The sequence below is a fragment of the Patella vulgata genome, chromosome 1 (genome assembly GCF_932274485.2).
Source record: "Patella vulgata chromosome 1, xgPatVulg1.2, whole genome shotgun sequence".
Taxonomy (NCBI): Eukaryota; Metazoa; Mollusca; class Gastropoda; family Patellidae; genus Patella; species Patella vulgata.
Window position 1 is genome coordinate 12583564 of NC_065879.2, and position 9472 is coordinate 12593035.

General features: G+C 36.6%; 1 long non-coding RNA gene across 1 annotated transcript; it reads left to right on the forward strand.

The window, feature by feature from the left end:
• Positions 1–1927, forward strand: LOC126808677 (uncharacterized). The gene is made up of 2 exons (XR_007674716.1): positions 1–658; positions 728–1927. It is a non-coding gene; the product is annotated as an uncharacterized LOC126808677 (long non-coding RNA).
• The last annotated feature ends 7545 nt before the right edge of the window (positions 1928–9472 follow it).

Consider the following 9472-nt stretch of genomic DNA (forward strand, 5'->3'; position numbering starts at 1 on the left):
GCTTAAACTAATTTATAGTTTATTTTACATTGTTTATACCCCCTATCTCGTTCACAGTATTGCCCTTAAACAGTGTTTATACTCGTATCACATTCACAGTATTGCCCTCTATCTTGTTCACAGTATTGCCCTTAAACATTGTTTATACTCGTATCACATTCACAGTATTGTCCTTAAACTAATTTGTAGTTAATATTGCTTGGTTTTTCTCTCTGTATCGTTCACAGTATTGTCCTTAAACTAATGGGTGAGGGATGGCCGAATAGTTAGCACGTGTGCACTGTATCATAAGGTCTGTCATAGAGTTATCTGGCGTGGTTTCGTTTGTACGTGACAGGAAGAGGGGTGGCCTGTCCAACCTAGTGAGTTTTCTCCAGTTTCCTGTCACTGCTAAAGACCCCTACGCGCAAGCGAATTATTGAAAAAAATTGAACCATGTGTTAGTCCCGAAATGACCTAGTTTGTGTCGAGTGTACGTTAAACCCCATTTCTTTCCCTCTCTCTCCATTAACTAATTGGCACTCAATAACTTCTGGTCAATGCTATAGTATTATGTCACTTATGTCGGTTATGACTAAAAGATGTGGTCACAAAGGTCAACTAGGGGTCAAGTAGGTCAGGAAATGTTGTAAAACATGTTTGAGTGAGGTCGAAAATGGTCACCGAGGTGAAATAGGGGTCAAGTAAGGAAACGTTCCATCAATGACATCATAAAAGTAAAAAAAAGGTCAATTTGGCCAACTAGTGGCCAATCGGATAAAGTTTCAAAACAATAGGTCAGTGAGGTCAAAAAGGTCACCAATTCCTGAAGGTTAAAAAGCGGTCAATCGGGTCAACTAGGCCAAGTTAGGAAATATTCCAAAAATAGGTCATTGAGTTCACAAAGGGTCACTATAGTCAAAAAGGGGTCAAGTAAGGAAATGTTGCATAAATGAAATCCTGAAAGTAAAAGCGGTAATTGGTCAACTAGAGTTTAATATGGGTCAAGTTAGAAAATGTTGCAAAAAATGTTTTTGTGATGTTCGAAAAGGTCACAAAGGTCAAATCCTGAAACTAACTAAGGTCATCAAGAGTTCAGTGGAGGTTAACTGGGGTCAATTTAGGAAAAGTTACAAAAAATGATTCAATGATGTCATAAAAAGGATCACCAAAGTTAAATAGAGGACAATAAGGAACTAAAATCCAATCAGTCGTAAAGGGCCACCTTGGTCAATCGGGTCAACTAGGGGTCTACTATATAGGATATTTAGGAAATGTCCCCAAGGTACGACTTCGTTAAACAAATGTATACTGCTATACTTTATTATTATACTGTCAATATTCCATTATTAGTCCATATTCCATTATTATACTGCAATATTCCATTATTAGTCAATATTTCATTATTAAACTGTCAATATTTTATTATTATACTGTCAATATTCCATGTTTATACTGTCAATATTCCATTATTAGTCAGTATTCCATTATTATACTGTCAATATTTCATTATTGTACTGTCGCATTTTCATTATTATATTGTCAATATTTCATTATTATATTGTCAATATTTCATTATTTTACCGTCAATATTCTATTATCATTGTTTCATTTTCATACTATAAATATTTATTTTATTTATATACTGGCAATATTCCATTTTTATACCTTCAATAATAATTTTATTTTTATACTGACAATATTCTATAGATATTTATTTTATTTATATACTGGCAATATTCCATTTTTATAACTTCAATAATAATTTTTTTTTATACTGACAATATTCTACTTTTATGCTATCATTTTTATACTGTCATATTTGTTTTTTCATTTTTTATTTTTATACTGTCATTTTTTTCATTTTATATAAGCAATATTTCATTTTCATACCATCATATTTCATTTTGCTGTACATATACTATCAATTAAATATACTTCGCATTCAGTTATCGTCTTGGACAAATTTATACTTTAATATTACATTGATAATTCTATCAATACCATAAATATCAAATGTGAATAATAATATATGATTAAGCATGATGTCCAGCAGCTCAAATAAGTGCATTGCCTATTGATTCATTTAGAAGATACAAAAATACAAAATAAATTTGTTAGCTGTTTGAATTCCCAAATGAGCAATGGAATCGGGAAGTATTCGATATGCGTTTCTAGCTGTAGCAAGTTCGATTTTTGTATAATATTTATCGGCGTGGGGAACCACGGTGGATAAGTGGGTAAGACGCTTGTTCGCTGGGCTGGGGGTCGTGCATTGACCGAGAAAGTTCATAGGGATTTTCCGACGTAGTTTCCCCTATTAGTCGTTCGGATGAGATGAAAACCCGAGGTCCCGTGTATACATTGAATTGCACGTAAAAGATCTCTTGGCAGTTGGAATTCTATATAAGAGTAGACTATATTGTCGCTGCCCTTGCAAAATGTCCCTCATATAGCACACTGCATGGCGTATGCCCGTCTTCATTAGCCCAGCCGAAGCAGAACAGTAGGACGTTAAACCCCATTTAATTTCATTTTATTAGCGTAGATTCGTGACACTAAACCGTATTTCATGTACAGGGATTGGACAGTATTGTCATTTACTTTATGGAATGGAATCATTTGTCAGTGGTGCAGGGCAGATGCCCTGGCAAGGACCAGTGCCTAGTCGTTTCATTGTGAGGGACGAAAAACCAAGGCCCCGTGTTCACATTGGCGTGTACTTAAAGTAACACTTGACAGTTGGAATTTAATATAAGAGTAGGTAGTAGCGATCGAATTCTCATTTTCCTCATAGCATACGGCATGGCGTATGTCCATTTTCATTAGCCGTTTTCATTCATCCGAGAACCCATTTCCTTATACCCCCGCTCTCCCTAAACTGTTCTGCAAAATATGGAACAAACACAGATTATGTCTAGAGTACGAGACACAGAGTACGAGTAGGCCATATGGGTGTTGTCCGATCAAAATTTCCGTCATAGCGCACTGCATGACGTATACTCGTTAGTGAGGGAAAGTAGGACGTGAAACCCAATTGCACCATAATATCCACCACTGTGGCAATGAATTAAAGGTAAAAATTCAGCCATGAATTCAATCTGATTAAGCTACAGATCTATATTTCGTTTCGCTTTTTATACTTTCGATGGCCTCCACTATATAACAACTCTTCCAGATCCTAGTGTAGTAAAGAAAAGTAAAACGAAATTTTGAACTATAAAAAAACGAAACGAAATAGGATCTGTGTTTTAATCAGATTGCCATGAATTCTTATTATTCTAAGGAAACACAAAAAGTGCAATCAGTAGCCTATTTGTATCAGACATAAAATTCATATTATAAAAACATTCAGTTCATATTGATTTGTTCATGTTTATCTCGATCTATCCCAATTGATATTTCAAATCTAAGTATGTATCTAAATTCGTATTTAAAAAAAATCTCAGTTCATATTGATTCGTATATCTCGATCCCGATAAATATTTCATATCTAAGTATGTATGGTTGTATTTAATGTCCATAATGCCTGTCAATCATTTCGATTCCCCAGTTGTACGTGACAATTTTCCGGCGTGGTTTTCCCTTGTTAGTGATGCAAGACGGAGGGTCTGACAAGGACAGCTGTCTAGTCGTTCGGATGGGACGAAAAACCGAGGTCCCGTGTACACATTGGCGTGCACGTAAAAGATCCCTTGGCAGTTGGAATTCGATATAAGAGGAGGCCGTAGCGCCGCTGCCCGGGAAAAATTTCCCTCATAGCACACTGTATGGCGTATGTCATGTCTTCATTAGCCAAGGTTAGGAGCAGAACAGTAGGACGTTAAACCCCATTTCATTTCATTTCATTTTTATACGTGACAAGGAGTGGTGTCGCCTGTCCAGCCTTGTGGGTTTTCTCCGGGTCCTCCGGTTTCCTCCCACTGCTGAAGAACCCTGTGGGTTTATAAATGTTTATCTCTAAATGCAAATGTGAGACCACATTTTTCAGCGAAATAACATCATAATATTTGCTGCACTGAATAACGATTGCCGTTTCAAATTGGCTAGGTCTCGAGTCCCCGCTTGTACGTAACAAGGTGTGGTGTTGCCTTCCTACCCCGTGGGTTTTCTCCAGATCCTCCGGTTTCGTCCCACAGCTATAGAACCACACGCGCACACGAACTATTGAAATAAAATCGAATCATATGTTAGTTCCGAAATGACATAGTATTTGTCGAGTGGACGTTAATCATCTCTCTCTCTCTGTAAGATATATTATTAGTGCAATAATTATTTTACGTCGAACTTGTCATTGAGTCAACTGGCGTGGTTTCGATTCCTCGGTTGTACGTGACAAGCAGTAGGTCGCCTGTCTAACCTCGTATGTTTCTCCGGGTTCTCCAGTTTCCTGCCACTGCTAAAGACCTCCCGCGCAAGCGAATTATTGAAATATAATTGAACCATATGTTAGTCCCGAAATGTCCTAGTTTGTGTCGAGTTGACGTTAACTCGGTTAACCCCATTTCTCTCTCTCTATCTCTTTTTACGTCGAACTGGGTTTATTAAGAATACACATCACTATACAATAAATGCATTGAAATACAATAATATCAAAACATAAAATACAAATTATCTATTAATCAATAAATTAAAGTGACATTATGTAAGATTTAGATAAAGAGCTGTTATATTTCAAAAATAGATATTGCAAGATGAACATATTGAAAATTGCATTCAAATTACTTTATTTTCAGCAAAGTCATAAATGGTTGTAGTTTTGACAAGCTGTGTGCCTTGATCGCAACTACCACACTGGTCATTCTAGTTCTAGCTTCACTTCCCCATTGTTAAATTAAATCATTAAATGGCCGAACCATTCTAATGTACTTAAAATCGTAGCCATCCGATGGTATCGAGAATTGATTATGGTCTTGTCATGTCAGTAAATGTCTAATTAATAATTCATAACATTTAAGGTCCAAAGAAAGACCCGCAATAGTCATATTTAGCTCTTACATAATGCCCGTTTAATACAAAGATATAGAATATGTTACGTGAATAAGTGTAATTTTTTACAATATAATATTATGCTAATCTATTTTACTATTCTACTCCGACTGGTCTAATGAAGATATGCATACGCCATTCCGTGAGCTATGAGGGGAATTTTGCCCGGGCAGCGGCTCTATGGTCTACTCTCATATCGAATTTTAACTGCCAAGGGCTCTTTAACATGCAATCCAATGTATACACGGGAACGACTAGACAACTGTCGTTGTCAGGCCCCCGTCCTGCACCACTACCAAGGGGAAATCACGTCGGAAAATCCCAAATCTGGTTAGCTAGCCAGCGTCTTACCCACTTAGTCACCGTGGCTGCCATGCATAAATGAAACACACATAAATCAATAAATGAATATAAAGTATTAGAATATGTTATGTGAACAGGTGCAATCATAATCAATTTCACATTATAATATTATGCATAAACGAAACACATATTTATCCATAAATGCATATAAACTATTGGCTTATCTTAACGGCTCAATACCACTCTTGTTGTAACTGAATAATATGTCCCAATCTTTATTCTGGTCAACAAATTGTACTATTTTACAATATTCCAATTAATTGACGATACAAATTTCATCTTCACACACCTAATTTAAAAAATTGGAAAAATTCAACTAAATGATTTGAAAAGCCTGACGTAAAGCTTTTCAAATGTGACTTCGATTTAAAAATATTTTTGAACCCTTTGGACAAGTAAAATAGGATTTAATGGATAATTTACACAACAGGTAGGACACTAACACATCTAGTACTAAAAAGATGTACCCAATCGAAATTAGTGCCAAAATATGCAGGGTATTACGTGAAGGCCTTGATAAGATGTACGTAGTCAAAGCGAGATTAAGCCTTCTATTGAAGATGACTTTCTTCATGCGGTGCAGGGATGCGGGTATAGTCAGCATTAACCAAGTATTGTTGTGTACATGTATATATTGTCTTGTTATATTTTTATATTTTATCAATGCTTGATAATTACTAGAAAAGCCTAGTCGAAACGTTCCTCGGTATTAAGTAGTAACTGTATTCCATAGAATTGTGACCTGGATAATAAAAGAAGTCAGGATTATCAGTGATCTTATTGAGTGGCGTCCATTTGACCGTTAACGGATTATATGGCGCGGGTGGTCTAATCCATTTAATAGCAAAACCGCCTGACGGTCAAGAGAGTTGATGATGTGAATAAATGTCTAAATAATAATTTATATAACATTTGAAGCCATGTTCCTTGCACATTCGAAGACGAGAAAACTGAAACACCTCATACTTATAGCACACTCAGTGGGGATTTCCCGTCTTCGTTAGTCCGTTTAATTCAATGGATCAAACGCAACGTTACCAACTTTAATACGCGCACCTGAACGGATCAAAATAAAACTTATTTCTACAGAATGAACAAGATATGTTACTCGCCATATTGTTTTAACTCGGTGAACACATTATCTCCCTCAATCATCTCTCAATAATCACTACTTCTAACGGTCTAGTGGTTTAACGCGTGTGCATGAAATCACAAGATCTCTCACCGAGTCCGTTGTTTTCTCCGGGATAGATCTAGAATACACGGCTGTTGTTTTCTACAGGATAGATCTAGAATACACGGTTGTTGTTTAATCTAAGATAGATCTAGAATACATTGCAGTTGTTTTCTACAGGATAGATCTAGAATACACTGCACTTGTTTAATCCAGGATAGATTTAGAATACACTGCAGTTGCTTTCTCCAGGATACATCTAGAATACACGGTTGTTGTTTAATCCAGGATACATCTAGAATACACCGCCGTTGCTTTCTGGGGGTTAGATCTGGAATGCAGTGCGGTTATTTTCTACATAATACATCAGTAATATATTCTACAGAAGAGATCAGTAATATATTCTATAGGAGAGATCAGGAAAATGAAAATATTCTACAGGAGAGATCAGGAAAATATTCTGCAGTATACAATAAACCATTGATGATGTTGTTGTCCTCTATGTTTATTACTTAATGGGAACTTTACTACAGGATAGATCTAGAATATATTCTGTGGGATGATTTCTTGATCGGACAGATATGTATTTAATAGTAGCATTCCACGATAGGTTCAACTGGAGATTTATTCCCGCTCCAACTTTAACCCCAGCACCAAAAATAACAGAATTTGTAGTCCATTTTATCCAGAACGGTTTAAACTTCTCCGTGTTAGATTCCAATAATAACACTTTATTAGAAGTCTGGTTTACTTTACCGTTTTCCTTAATTCTAGTCCGTGTGTTATTTTGTCCACCAATCACAATCTGATACACTTCATCTTGATGACTTGTCTCTTCATGAAGGCCCACTACAGCATCCCCATAACCACGAACCCAGAAGACCTTTTCGTTAAGATATTCAACATTCCTGTACACTCTTCTCTCCGGGATTATAATATCACCGTTTAACGAACCAATGAAACATAGCACGGCGAACTTGGTATGTATGCTGAACATAATTCGGCGTAGCACATATACTTTTGACTGTTTGTTTTTGCTTTGATTTTTGCTAAATGTCTTGAGGCGAAGACCCACGGTTGATTGTGCGGTGCGAGACCAGACATCAACAGATGATAGACACACAACAAAATAATTATGTTGTCTTTTACGCATTTGCCGTACATTTGTAACAAAATATTAATATATTTGTCGACAATTAGCTCATTATAGAGGGATTTTCATCAGAAATCAATGTGAAACAAACTTATATTTTAGATAACTAATTAAATATCATTTATTATTTAAAAATATTGTATTACTTTTCAGTCAACTGTATCCTCATTAGGTTTTCTAGAATTATTTTCTCGAATTCTTAATTGTCTTATTAAGCATTCTTGGGATATTTCACCACTAGTGTCATGCTTTATGGTATATTTGGTTGTCATGGAAATTGGTATCAAACTGAGGTCATTAAAAGAAATTTAAAATCTTAAGGTTATTCCTCCAGCCAACGCTGAAAAATAAATATCTGGGAGTATCTGTGCACTGCTTCTTAAAGTCAGTCAGCGTGGTTTTCCCTCGTCAGTGGTGCTTAAAGGAGAGCAGACTGATCAGCAGTGAATATTCCCTGTTTACATCTCGTGACCTTGGGGAAATATGCATTTGGCCTTGTCAAATAGATCTAGCCATAGGGCGCTACAATCCCAGAAAGGGGTAACATCGGTACGAGTTGGTTAGTACGAAGGTCCATTAGTGACAAACAAACAAAAAATATTAATCCGTTTGAACGAGTTAGTATCTGGTTTGAACGAATTGGTATCTCGTTTGAACGAATTAATTATCTCGTTTGAACGAATTAATTTTCTCTTTTGAACGAATTAGTATCTCGTTTGAACGAATTAGTATCGCGTTTGAACGAATTAATTATCTCGTTTGAACGAATTCATCATCTCGTTTGAACGAATTAATATCTCGTTTAAACGAGTTAGTATCTCGTTTGAACGAATTGGTATCTCGTTTGAACGAATTAATTATCTCGTTTGGACGAATTAATTATCTCGTTTGAACGAATTAATTATCTCGTTTGAACGAATTAAGATTTCGATTGCACAGAAACGTGGAAGGAACATGCAGAAATTGTGATCCTAACAGGTGTTTTAAGTAAAGATAATGTCATTTCTTTACTATTTCTAGCGTTACCGTCAGTAGAAGGAACTACATTTATGAGAAGTAGAATTAGTATAGAATATCTTGGAAGTTATCCACGATTTAAAAACCGAATATGTTTAATGTTAGCCTGAATTAGGCACAACATCGTAGTGAAGTCATTGTTTTATGACATGTATATGCTTAAACAGGCATTATGCAAGAGCTAAATCTGCCTATTTGAACAGAACTACGGGTATACGATTGCTTGTCAATGGGGTTTACATATTAATTGAACTTTGCAGTAAAGGATTATCCCCGAGTAAATTTATTCCTAGTGTTGATTGCATTGCAATACAACGGATGGAAGAGGATTTGGATGAGTTTCTAATATAGAGGGGTGGGGGGGTAGAAGAAACAAATAATTTGCGACGTCTACTTTAATGGCGCGAGTCTTGTTAGAAAAGTCTGTAGTCCTCGGGTGACATGTGAAACTGTGGATGACATGAAAAAAGGAATGCAGTAACAGTATGCAAAACAAAACAAGCGTAGTAATTGTGCCGAAACATTGCCCACATTGCACATCTCATCCCTCCCACTAAGGTCCCGTGTGGCAAAGCGACGCTGCTGCTGGTTGTATTGCTCAAGAGAACAGGGGACGTGAAACCGAGAGCTGCAGAGGGAAAAGATGGCTCAGAATGAACCAAGAGGGAAAGGCCTCCGTGTTGGCTTTCACCGGTAATCAAGCGTAGGGCGGCCAGAACAGCCGTTCCTCGCTTTAGCCAGCGTTCCCCTCTGCAAACCTCGGCTTCAAGTCCTCTGTCCTATCGAGGAAGTCGGCC